This window comes from Helicoverpa zea, chromosome 20 (genome assembly GCF_022581195.2).
Source record: "Helicoverpa zea isolate HzStark_Cry1AcR chromosome 20, ilHelZeax1.1, whole genome shotgun sequence".
In the NCBI taxonomy this organism is placed as follows: Eukaryota; Metazoa; Arthropoda; class Insecta; order Lepidoptera; family Noctuidae; genus Helicoverpa; species Helicoverpa zea.
The window spans coordinates 763,589-777,877 of record NC_061471.1 but is presented as its reverse complement, the minus strand read 5'-3'; positions in this window follow the sequence as shown (position 1 = coordinate 777,877).

Sequence of the window (14,289 nt, the reverse complement as noted above, 5' to 3'; positions counted from 1 at the left end):
GCCTTATTTTCAGGTTTTTAAGTTTTACATAGACTAGGTACATAGTTTGGTCACAAGAAAGCCCCAATGCTGGGATATATACCTATTTAATTATAAATCATTTGGATGCCCAAAAGAACTGAAGAAGAAATAAGAAGAGCCAAAGCTCTGTCTATGTAAGTAGGTATTTCTAGGTAGGGTTGATCATCATAATTCATTAGATAGGGAAAGTGGATGATAATAAGTTCAGATCAATCCACGGGTAATGTGCACAAATACATATACTTCCACAATCTGCGATTTCTCCGACGGCGATATTCTCGACACATATATCGTGGTCGCTTTGGGTGCCAGTAAGATCTATAGAGTGTATTGTCCTACAGAGCAAAAACCTTACGCTTTGGCCTATTTAATATAGGTTAAGATGAAGGCTGTGAAGTGTTCGGGATGAAGTAAATAAATATTTGATAGATAATGACCGTTGATGATAAGTCTTATTAGAATCTAGGTACTATTACTACAGAGTATCTCACAACTTAATGAGTTGTAATTAATAACATCTATAGATCTAGAATACTATCAGCCTATCTACAACCCATCGGAACCCGCAAAAAAAGAAAAACTGCAAAAAAAAAAATCTCCAAGGAAAACAAGCCAGCTCTCCCCTATTTCTCCCTCGCTGAAATTCCTCGTATTTTGCGTAGGTACACGATCTGTAAACAAATTTGTGAATATTATTCGTATTTATGGTGGGCCATGAATACGGGAAGGGGTGAGACACCATTACGCCTTAAGATTTCCATTCATGGGGTTAAGGAGGCCGTCTTACTTTAAATGCATGGGGAGGGTTCTAATAATTGCTGTAATTATTTTGTTCTGGCGTTTTCTTCGGGTTGTGTTTTTATTATTATTATATTTTTCTGACGTATTATGCTCATACAGCCACTGGGATTGGAACTTCTTCTTCAATTTAAGAGCCCAGCTCTTGTCGGTGCAGCTCCTTCCATTTGCGCCTATCTAGCGTCAACTCCTGAACTTGGATTGGAATTGGAACATTATGAGGTATTTCAAATATTAGGTAATAGCTGTATGTAGCCCTGTTACAGATGTAGTGAACCTAATCTATCTGGCTACCGCATACAGATACAAGATACATAGGGACAAGATTTAACATAGAATACTGTAGGACGCTAAGGTATATTAGTGGTCAAATTATTATATAGTATAATGTACTTACGTACTTATGTATACTTACATAAGGAATAATGAAAGGGATGATTACAATTTTATCAGAAGTAAGTATACCTAAAATAATATTTTCCAAAACTCAATAAAGCGTGGTAAGACTTTTTGTGATCTCAACAAAACATTGGCGACGCTATCGTCGGTGGCAGGAGCGCAGCGGAGGTCGAGAGCCTACCCTGACTAATTAGAACAAAAAACGCGGGAAAACACAAGTACGCTTGACAGTGAGTCAGAGACAAAGAGCGCGCAGTTTTCCAACAAAAAGGTTTTATACCCTCCTTGAACAGTGCGCGATAGCCAACTCTTGGGCCGAGGGCGTAAAGTCGAAATTGGGGATCAGGTTTTAACATTGACCGGAACATTTATTTTTCGGGTGATTCGGATTTCAAACGTCTCATCTCCTTTGTTATACATTTGAATGTCGACTCTCGCTCCATGCAAATAAATCCCAACTTTGTTTACCCCGAAGCTGTTTCTACATCATTTATGTGTGTCTAGGGCTGCGTAGAGAAGCGCCATCGCATCGATTGTCTCTGGCACGTTCGGGCAAAGAGGCCACAATCGATAGAGCACGGGCGTGCGTCGTAATGAATTTATTAGGGAACCTAGTATTTTGACGAGGATATTCGTTGCTTTATTTTTATGTGAATACTGAACTGAACTAGGATAAGTCAAGAGCATGGTTTGATGCTGGCTTGAAGTTGTAGCTGGTAGACTCGATGTTTGGGAAATTATATAATCATTAGTATAAAATCATGGCTTAAAATGGTGTAGCCAGTACCTACCTATTTTGTGTCAGTAGGTTCATAACATAGTTATTGTGACTCAAATCAAAGAAGACCCATCTGCTCAGGTGCGGTCCTAAAACTTTAAACTTAAAGTAACAATCGTCATCATTACGCAAAATGTTTAGTCGTCAAAAAATATAAGGTCCCGAATGGTATAATTGTAGGATAGGTTGTTAACCAGATGTTTTTAGATGCTCGACGCTTGGCATCCCGAGTTATTGATATCAATCCAGTGTTAATTACCCGATTTGCCACAAACGATAACTATTCCTAACTAGGTACATTAATATCACCTCCCGGAACTAAGGCCTGTCCCAAACATCCACAGCCACATAACAACAGCACAATGTAGGTACAAACTGTGAACATTTCACACATTGACACGTGTGCCGAGCGTCTGGTGGCGGACCTCGTTATCTCGCCCGCCTGTCTGTCACGACCACCCTGCTTCGAGTTCCTGGTGTGGTTCCGTGCACAATTTAATATATCTACGGTCAATCGTAGTAAAGTTCTCCGAATAGGTCGTATTGCTTTGGTAATGATTGAAGCTGCCACTGCTGCCAGGATGCCTTACATCACTACGTATGTACTATGTACTATGTGAAGCAGTCGAGATAGGCCGCTGGTTCACACTGGATGAAAATGATCCGTGTTAGTAAGTACCTACGTTATAAAGTTTTTAGAATAAAAGCTAGTTTGGTAGCAATGAAATGAAATGAAATCGTTTATTTTTGAACAAGTCTAGCCTTAGGACAAGTCGCGGAAATAAACTAAGTATATCATAATCATTTAAGAATCTACTTATAAAGAAACGTAGATAGACTGCATTTAAATTGCAAGCTAGTTGCAAGACTGCTCGGAGTATACCTATTTTTTTTTTTTTTTTTTTTTTTTTTTTTTTTTTTTTTTTTTAACAGGTGGAAAATCCTCATGGACTACCCTCCACCTGGGGTCGGTGGAGGGGGTGTGCCGGACTCTTACCGGCTAAAAACCCACCCAGTGTTGCCACCAATTACCTTGTGTCGAGGGCACGGGTATCGCCTAAGCATTCTTCCGCACCCCCGACAGGTATTGGCCCGCCAGATGTTTGAAGGCGGGCCCCGTCACCGTAAGTGGCCATCAGCCAGCGGCCACAGTGAACTCAACTAGGAGAGGCGCGCGCAACACTACGCCACCGTCTCGAGGCCTGTTTCTGTTCGGACGACAGACGCCCCTAGTCTGTCGCCCGCAGGCCGCGCCCTATGGTGGCCGGAGATCGGCCACCCTGCGACGCCCACTACGTCTATTGCGGGCGGGGAGAGTGGTACTAGTTTCCCTCTCCCTTTCCGCCGTCTCCTTTGCGACCATCACATCCTCGCAAAAGGAGGCGACGGCGTTCCACCCTTCTTCGCTGCCGACCATGCAGGACACGACAGCCGGCAGCGAAAGACTACCCGCAGCATCTACTGCTGCTGCCAGGTCACGGCGCTGCGTTGCCCATGCTGGGCACTCCACCAACGTGTGCAGCGAGGAGTCCTCGCTGCAGATGCCACAGTGGTGGCATTCGGGCGTAGGCTCCCGGCCTATGCGACACAGGAACTTTCCGAAACACCCGTGTCCGGTAAGAACCTGCGTCAGCCGGAAGCTGAGGGCGCCGTGGCGTCTCTCCAGCCACTCCTTTAGGATGGGCCTTACCGCTGCGATAGTGGCGTGCCCTGCCGTGGGTTGCGCAAGTCGCTGCTCCCATTCCGCAATTACCTCTTGCCGGAGCTCTGCCCTGCGCGCCTCAACTTGCCGAGGCGCGAGGCGCTCACCCCGCCCCACCGCTTCCTCGCGCCATGTATAGAGTGACGCGAGGGCTTTCCCGTCCAGGTCCCATGGTGGGGATCCGGCTAGGAGGCAAGCCGCTTCAAAGGAGATCGTGCGGTATCCCCTTATGGCTCTGATGGCCATCGCTCGCTGAGGTCTTCTTAGCACTGCAAGGTTGCGGGCCGTCAGGGTGTTCGCCCACACTGGCGCGGCGTACAGCGCCATCGCCCGCACGACCCCCATATAGAGCCTCCGGCAGGAGGAGTTGGGCCCCCTTAGGTTGGGCAGCAAGCGTGAGAGCGCCGAAGCCGCGGCCAACAACCGAGGAGCTAGCCGCTGGAAGTGCGCCCCGAAGTCCCATCGACTGTCGAGAACGAGTCCGAGGTATTTCATCGTCGACTCTACAGTGATGGTGAACCCTCCTACCACGATGTTGGACCCCGGAGGTGGCTTCTTCCTCGGCCCATGGAAGCAGAGGGCCTCAGACTTGTGCAAGGCCACCTCGAGGCCAAGACGCCGGATCCTACCCACGACCTGCGCGACACTGGCTGTGGCCCGAATGGCCGCCTGTCGGTACGTCTTCCTACGTGCTGTAACTAGCGTGTCGTCAGCGTAGCATGTCACGCTGACGCCGTGGAGAAGCGCACCGCGCAGGACCCAATCGTAACCAATGTTCCACAGGAGAGGGCCAAGAACCGACCCCTGAGGAACACCGCACGTCATCTCTCGCCGCCCCCAACCTTCTCGACCTGGGTATATGACAGCTCTATCCGATAAATAGGCCCCGATGATGCGAAGGAGGTACCCTGGCACTCCATGATACCGGAGCGCCTCTATGATGGTATTCCAGGGCAGGGTGTTAAACGCGTTGGCGATGTCGAGCGACACGGCCAAGACCACCTCGCCCCGAGCGACTGCTTCCTCCGCCAGGACCCTCACGCGCATGATAGCGTCAACCGTTGAACGCCCCTTTCGGAAACCATACTGGTTCTCCGCCAGATCCGGCCCCTCTCCGGTCATGTGCTGAATAAGGCGGTCGGCGATGATTCGCTCAAAGATTTTGCCCACCTCATTCAGCAACACAATGGGCCTGTAGGCAGATGGTGAGTCTGCGGGGCGTCCCTCCTTCTTGAGCAGGATCAGCTTTCCGATCTTCCACAGGCGGGGAAATTGACCCTGCTCCAGACATGCGCTCAAGAGTCCTGCAAGTCGGGGCCCAAGAGCCTTTATGGCCAGAGCCCATACTCGGCCTGGAATGCCGTCGGGCCCTGGGGCGGTGTTTTTGATGCGAGCGACCGCCACTCTCATCTCTACCCGGGTAACCTCAGGGACGTTGTCGTCGTCGATCTCTGCGTTGCGCATAATCCAAGGCGGAACCATAGCCGGTGGGTTGTGCTCTGGCCTTAGGGGGAAAAGAGCGCCAACCACCTCCTCCAAAAGTTGTGGCTGTAGAGTCTGGGACAGAGGGGGAGCCCACTGGCGCAACTTACCCCTTACCATACGGTAGGGGCGACCCCACGGGTCGCGGTCTAGTGTCGCCAGCAGTTCCCTTTGGGCCTCTGTTTTGGCCTTCCCGATGGCCAGCTGGAGAGCGCTCTTTGCCTCCCTGTAGGCCTCGTAGAGTTCCGCCTCTTCGGCCGTCGCTGTAAAGGGGCGACGGCGTCTTCTTCGGTACCTGGCATACTGGCGTCTCACTTCCACGCACGTGATGCGCAGCTGTGCGATCTCCTGTGACCACCAGTACACCTGGCGTCTGGGTGGTATCGGCTGAACTCGGGGCATGGCACTATCGCAAAGAAGATGGATCAAAATTGCCCCACGTCCTATAACAATGTGACGTATCTCAAAAAAAAGATAAAAATGTTTAAAAAAATATGGCATACACTCTAATTAATTTTTTTTACACCTTCATACGAAAAAAATGCTTTAAAAATTGTTCAGGCGCTGTTATGAAAACATCGTTCATAGGACTATTTATGGACTATTTTATTAAATTATTTTTTTGTTTGATAGGGTATATCTCACAGGTGATCCCATAATCATCAGGTCAGGATCTGATGATGGAAGCCCTGAGAAATCCAGGGCAACTTTTGAAAGTTGTAGGCATGCGCAGGATAAAAACTTGACTATAAGGTGTATGTCTTATAACAATATGCAACAGTAAAGGTTTGGAGGTGACCTGATGATGGAGACGAAAGAAGGTCGAGGGAACTCGACAACCGAATATGTAAAGTACCTCGTGTTTGGGCTCATATTATTTGTATTGAATAGACCTTTGCAACAGTGAAGGTTTTAAGGTGACTTGATGATGGAGACCATAGAAGGGCGAGGTAACTCGACAACTGAATATGTGAACTGCCTCGTGTTTGAGCTTATATTATTCGTATTGATAAGAACTTTCCACTTATGCGGATAGTGATAACTGTGCTTGTCACTGAAAAGCCAAAAAAAAAAAAAACTTTTTACAGAAAAAACTTCCAAAAACACTGAAAAGCAAAAAAAAAGTAGTCTTAGTAGCATCGGCCTAGAAGTCGGTGGGGAAATAAACTTAGGTACATCCATTAGACACCGACTTCTGAGGTAGTTTAAATATTTTGTTGTCGAGTCACCTCGACCTTCTCTGGTCTCCATCGTCGGGTCAGCTCCAAACCTTCACTGTTGCAAAGGTCTATTCAATACAAATAATATGAGCCCAAACACGAGGTACTTTACATATTCGGTTGTCGAGTTCCCTCGACCTTCTTTCGTCTCCATCATCAGGTCAGCTCCAAACCTTTAATGTTGCATATTGTTATAAGACATACACCTTATAGTCAAGTTTTTATCCTGCGCATGCCTACAACTTTCAAAAGTTGCCCTGGATTTCTCAGGGTTTCCATCATCAGATCCTGGCCTGATGATTATGGGACCACCTGTGAGGTATATCGCTATCAAACAAAAAAACAATTTAATAAAATAGTCCATAAATAGTCCTATGAACGATGTTTTCATAACAGCGCCTGAACAATTTTTAAAGCATTTTTTTCGTATGAAGGTGTAAAAAAAATGAATTAGAGAGTATGCCATATTTTTTAAAACATTTTTATCTTTTTTTTGAGATACGTCACATTGTTATAGGACGTGGGGCAATTTTGTATGGATTGTGATCCGTCTTCTTTGCGACATACTCTCCTTAAGCCACTCCGCTTCCTCTTCGATGTTAGCAGGCCTGTCCGGGTGATCCAGCCAGGCCTGTACGATAGCGGCTTCCACGAGAGCGTCTCGGTCCATACGTTTAAGCGCCCAGCGCGGGCCCTCTCCAACGCCTACCGGGTCCGCTTGAACCAGCCCGTTCGAGGTATGAGTGGACATACTGAAACGAATGTACCTATGGTCCGACAGCGTCTCCACCCCCTCCAATACGTGCCAGCCCTGGACACGGCATGCGAGCACAGGACTTGCGAAAGTAAGGTCCACTATTGACCCACCTAACTGTCGCACGCACGTCTGCACGCAGCCCCGGTTCAGGAGTAGTAGGCCTTGTTCGACCGCCCACTCCTCCACTAACTCGCCCCGCACATTAGTAGTCGGGGAGCCCCATGCGGTAGACTTTGCATTGAAGTCCCCAAAAACGAGAGCGGGGCGAGGATGGCTACGGCTCACAATCGTGCCCAACTCTAACATAATCACCTCGAGGTCGGCGAGAGAGAGACTGGGGGCAAAGTAGACCCCCGCAATCAATAATTCGCCCCACACTGCTGTGACATAGCCCCGCCCACGGGTAACGTCTTCAAAGGGCGGGGTGTCCACGGCTACTCTTGTTATGAGCGCCACCGAACCATTGCAGTCACACACCCAGTCATCCCTGGGTGGCACATAATACGGCTCGGAGACGACTGTGACGTCGATCATCCACTCCGCCATGCTCTGGAGCAATAGATCTTGAGCCCTGGCGCAGTGGTTGATATTTGCTTGGAGAAAACTGTGACTGGCCATTATTATGTATCCATGGCAGTTGTGTCCTCCTCAGTAGCCGATGGATCTACCTGCACAGCCGGTGGATGAACCGGCTGTGTTGTAGTTCCTCCTTTCCTTGATTTGGGCCTCGCACAGCGCTTAGCTCCAGTCTGATGGTCGGCTGGTTTTCCGGATGCCGCGCAGAGTACGCAGTGCGGATTAGCAATGCAGGAGGCCGCTTTGTGTTCAGGCTGACCGCAGCGGAAGCACAGTTGGCTGCGATCAACCTCCGAGGTACATTGGACACTCACGTGTCCTTCTTCCAGACATCGGTAGCAACGGAAGGGCTTAGGTGCCAGGAGTGAAACCTGCGCCGATGTCCATCCAACAAGTAGTCGCCTTCCATTATTGATTCTGTTTGCCACAGCAACGGGACATCTGACTACGACCTTCCCGAGACCGGATGGGCCTCTTCGTATCATGCCCGCTTTTATCTGATCCGGTGGGCAGTTTCCAGCCTTTGCTATCGCAGTGGCGACTTCGTCCGGGGTAACTGAGTCATCCAGGCCCAAAATGCGCAGATCTGCGCACTTGGTGGGCCTGGACACTTTAATTATATCTGTGCCTAGTGATGCCCTTAGTTTCTCAGCTAGGGCGTCAGCTCTGGGGCCACTGGTGGCCCCCGAGATTTCCAATTTTCGAGCACCGGTGACCGTTGTTTTGCACCGAATGCCCGAGATGCCGAGGTCACTAAGCGAGATGTTTTCTTTTGCTTTCGCGAGGACTTCGGCATAAGTTAAACCCCGCTCTGCCGCTCCAGGCTGGAGAGTAATGACCACAGCCGTGGAACGGGGAGCACGAGGCCTTGCAGCCTTCTTTTTGGCGGCACCTTTGCGCTCTTTCTTTTTGCCGCCTTTGGGTCCCACCACCGTCCATTCCGCATCCTTTTGCGAGCCCGAATCCTTTTGCGAGCTGCTCGCCGGGTGAATGGCTTGCTTTGGCGGTACTTTTGAGGCAGCCGCAACACCCGACTGTTTAGTCTTCTTTGGTTTTCCTTTTGATGTATAGGAAGGTCCACCAGGGTTTGCAGCAGCTGCCTGTGCCTGATTACCGGCACGGGGCGCTGCTGCTTTTTCCGCGTACGCAGATACTGGAGCTGTTAGCGTGTGTTGGTCAGCAGCAAGGGGAGGACGTAATATCCTGCCTTCCAATACCGAGAACCGTGCATTGAGGCCAGCCATCTCTCGTTGCACGATGCGGGTCAACGTCGTCTCATGTGGTAGCGATTGTGATTGTGGCTGCAGCTCTGGTAAGCCTACCTCCCGTCTGAAGTGCTCGCGGCGGAAGGACACCATCTCCGCTTTGAGCTCCTCATGTTCCTTGCGCAGCTGGTCCATCTGCGCTGCCAATTTCGCATTCTGCATGCGCAGCAGTGCTGTTTCTTCTGTGGTGGTGCGAGACAAAAGGACCTCGGCGCTTTCCAGTATCGAGGCCGCAGCCTCTTTGAGTGCCTTCTTGCACACACCGTTGAGGCCCTTGGAGACTGAGCCAACCCGTTGTATGGCTGCAACTGCGTCAACCATTTTTTGATTTAAATTGGAGGCAGGTAGATCCTCGACTCCTGTAATCAGTTCAGAAGCGGCAGACGCTGACTCCATGAGTCGTGTGACTCTTGCTTCTGACACTTTTTTTGTCAGAGCTGCTATCTGCCGCTCATCCTCCATCTGTTTTTCGGCGGCGACTGCGGCCTTCTCGGCAGCCGCAGCCTCTCGCCGAGCTTGGCCAATACCGACATACTTGCCGGTTGTCACCGGCCTGCCTCTCCTCTTAACTGGTTTGGCACCGGACTTATTGGCCGGCACCGTTACTTCACTCGGGGCCGAATCCGACCCTGAGTCATCGCCTGTTCTCGGGCGCTTGCGCAGACGACTCGAGCTGACGCTAGCTACGCTCGCCATGCTGTATAGGCTGTCACTGTCGGAGTCCGACAACACGCCCACGCTCTCCACAAGTACCAGTGGTACCTTTCCGCCCACACTATCATCGTTTTTGGGTTTTGGTTTTAAAAATTTCTCCATTTAGATCCCACGAACATGAGAGCAACTATAATGTCCATCCCCGGCAGTGGCCTCATACCGGGGCAAGCCTACATACTGTTGGGGGCGGCTGGCCCTAACAGGTGGGAGCGCTATCGACCGTGTCCCCCACGGCCATTCATCCCCTCGCCGCGCTCCCGAAACTTGGGATTAGGTGGTTTTTTTTTCTAAGAGGTGTCCTTCCTCTGGGCCGGGCGGTTAAGCCAAGCCCTCGGCGGCGGCATTAGACATGCCTCCGTCTGCTGTCCGGCCATCCCAGCTCAGCAAACACGCCGAAAGGTTTGCTCATCGTTGAACGAGGAGACAAACGAGCGCCGCTTCGGTGCGCCTGCACCTCTGCGGGTATGGCCGCATCCTTGCCAGGTCCACGAGCGTCGACTTGGCAAGAGCGGCCCCTCCCTGGGTCCCTCTTCGTCTGGCCTCTCCCCTGAACCTTTCCGGCATGAGTGACTCTACCGGCAGAGCTCCAGGATCCTAGAAGCACGCAAGCCCCACCACGACGACAACGTGGAGACACCATCGGTGGGGTCGGAGTATACCTATAGAACAATATAGAATGTATGTAGAATATCCTATCCACATGAATTTGGGACCATTTCAGCAAAATTGCTTTTAGATTAGCAAATACTTAAATAAGTAAGATTCAAACAATAAAATACCACCACGAAGCAACAAAAATGGTTTTTCACTAATCCCACGCATCCCCACAGCCGTCGATGGTTCAGAGATGACTGGGCAAATTGCTCGAATGTTCAATAAACCTCCTTTTATTTTAGTCCATTCTGTTCCAACGTTATTTTGACAACTCTCCACGCGATGACAGGTGGCGTCAGATACTTGATAAAGGTATCTTCATAATGGTTTGAATTATTAAACCAAGCAGATTGTTTGAACAAACCTGGTTCTTGCGAGTTAAGCTTAAAGGTCTGAAGCTTTCCTCAGTTTAATTGGATATCATTAATGAAGAAAACCTAGAACTAAAACTGGAGCAAGAATTGGTAAGTATATAAATAAATTGATGATGAATTATCTCGTTAATTCTTTTTATAATGATTATTTTGCAAATCAAACATAGATACTTAATATGCAAAATATATATATATACTTATATTCCCTTGGAAGAACCCATCTTCCTTTAGTATGGGACGCAACCTGTGTCGATACTCTTGCGCCATCACACCTTCCAAGTTCTGCGTGCTGTGCTGCTGCTGCCGCTGCGGCTGCGGAGAACCTCAAGCGGCGGAAATATAGTGGCCTTGTCGGAAACTATATTTTCGAACCGTTTGGGGTTGAAACCCTCGGGTCGTGGGGTCCGAATGCCCACATTCTATTTAAAGATCTTTCTAGGCGACTGGTTGACGCTTCTCGTGACCAGAAGGCTGGCTATTACCTCGGACAAAGATTCAGCATGGCGATCCAACGAGGTAATGCTGCCAGCCTCTTGGGCACGCTCCCAGTTGACAGCGATGGGGACGAATTTTTTGACGCTTTTTAGTTGTTTGTTTTACTAGGATAGTTTTTGATTTTTATTGTAAATATGTATTGTAAATATTAGTATTGTAATTAATAAAGAACTTTCCTTACCTATACGTAAATTCCGCCACAAAGTTCTAACGAGCAATGAATTCCCATATGCAAAATAATTAACGAACTTCTTTATCGGCCTTGCTAACTCTCCTTGCGTTTTATATCTGTATCAGACGAAGTATTCGTCCTCACGTCAGATTTTTAAAAAATAATGAAAATAGGCTTAATTTAAAGATAGAAATGTCATTTGAAAGAGGTTCCACCCATAGATTCAAAATAGGTTCGCGCCCTGTACATTCCATCGTACATTCTATATCTATGGTACCTACCACCTAAATATTTAAATACTTAGGTATTTCATAACTTCTCATATATTAGGTAGGTAACTTATGAACGCAGCCTTAAATTTTTTAGAGCGCTCATTATAACAATTCATATCATCATTCAAGTTTTAATGAATCTAATTTGAGCGTCAAATTGATGTTTGTTTTGATTCTGTGTTATAGTTCGGCCATTCAGAGAATGCGTTCCTGACACGTCGCGATTGAACTGACGACGTAATAACATTCATTGATTATTGATATAATAATGTTGTTTTAATGCTCCTCAATTGTTAAAACGGTAAACAACCAGCAAAAATATTTTTATCGTAACTGCAACGCCATTGCAAAGTTACGTCGTCAGTTCAATCGCGACGTGTCAGGAACGCATTCTCTGAATGGCCGAACTATAGTATATCAAGAACTTTGTCTATGGTTCGAGAGTCATTATTGGTTTTTGTTGGATTTAACCTTGAACCTTCTCAATTATGTTGCAATTTTCAAATTAATATTTTGTAAGCTCTTCCTATTGTGGATTAACTAATTTAGTAAGAATTCACGGCAAAATGGTAAAATCGATGTAGTTTCTATTAAAAAATAGTTTTATCTTGGTTACAGGTTATGGATGGATATTTTTCGGTAAATAAATCACGCGCAGCATCCATGTGATACAGAATTCTATTTCTGTTTCTTGTAATGTTGTAAGCACCTAGTCTCTAAAATAATTGCTTGGTCCCGAAATCTGCCATTTTTTGATATGGTAGCAAGTTTTTGAGTTTGTGAGGCCAAACTAAAGATCAGCCATGGAATATATAGCCATGGGATAGATATGCTTATATAATACCTACATCGTAGTTTGGTTGGGTTGGTACATTTTCAAATGTTTAGTAGTTTTATACTGGATATATAGTCACGAAGGAAGTCGATTTATTTACGTAGTTGAGTAGCTTAGGTAGGGTTATATGCTATATCAAACAACCTATGTATTTCCTTTAGACTTGCGTAGCGTCCTTGACGTTCGTATTTTACGTACGGCCCTTGATACCTACTCCAAATAAACACAAAGCGAACGGACATAAAGGATTACTTTTAAAGGCAAAGGCACGACTTTCATCCTCTTGAGGGAAAATGGCGCGCGATCTGACAGCTGAGAGGTTTTGGCGCGCTTTCATTTGCACGATTGTTGCCCGCTAATGGCGCGCACCGAAACAATGGGGAAATATCGCGATCTTTGCACACAAAGGACATTACGTTTGATGTCGAACGCTATTGTGGGTACGTATGAATCGGGTTAACGGACGCGATTGGTGTTTTATTTTTTAGGTTGGTTATATGTATTTTCCTGTATGAAAAACATTGCAGAAGTTCCAATGTAATGTGTTATGTGGTTTGTAGGTTCTTGATAAACTTGCACTAGAAAGTATAATAATGATGGAACCACTACCCTTTCAAAATTCTTGAATGATATCAAGTCGAATCAATTTTCATGCCAAAATTATACAGAAAGGAATTCTAAGCTTTAGGTACATCACGCACGGGTTCGATTCCGTTTACGTTTAAACTTGTGTAAACCCTTAGGTATTCGCCCTCGGATTAAGGCTCTGACAAAATATCGATACAAAAATTACAAAATTATCTAGTTTTAAAAGTTCTGCAGTTTCTGTAAAGTTCTACCTACCTACTACTTAGGTAACTATATTATTACTATTGCCGATAACAAACTCAGCTATTATGTTATAGATTTTGGTTTTAATTTAACACAATGAAACTCACACACACATACAAGCCTACATCACACGCACACATTAAACCACCACATAGAATTTATTGAAAAACGCAACGGTGTTCATTGTAGCTCATTACCTACATAAGTACATGCGTTGGCACCTCAGCCACATGCCATAATTGTAGTCCTGCAGCCCCGCTCGATGGCACTTCACGCTACGCCGGGGGAGATTACGAAACAATGGATTTTTTCCAAAATACATAATAATTCACAGCGTCAAACGAGCCAGCTTTTTGTTGGACTTAGAGTTCCGTGTGACGGTAGCTGCTGAAAGTCTGTTAGACAAAGTTTGAAAAGAATTTCCTTTTTTAAACTTTCAGATATTTACTTTTTATTCATATTCACATTTCAGTCAGAAAACAATATAATGAAATAGTTTATACGAGACAAAGAAAATGTGGCATTTGCCTACTCACTACTTACTTAGTAAGAAAAGTTAAAAACGACATACCTAAATGTAGTCACACCATCTAAAGAAGTATTTTCTTTCATGATTCGCTTGTTTAGGCATTCCAAAAACAGAAGCAATTTGATACATTATTACATAATCACTTAGGTACGGAACCCCGATAAATTTTGTCAAAAGTACAGCAACACATGGGTGGATTTTTGAGATTTTTTGGGTCCGTGCTCGAGTGGAGTGCTTGAGCGTCGACCGCTGCGCCGCGCGAATTATTAAAAAGTAAAAAAATAAAAAATATATGACCCTTGAAAGTGAGGTCGCCTGTGAATTATAACATGCCAGCTTACTCCCGGACAAATGATTATTACACATTACAATTTAACATCTGTAATCATGAATAACTAATTTATGTGAAAAACGT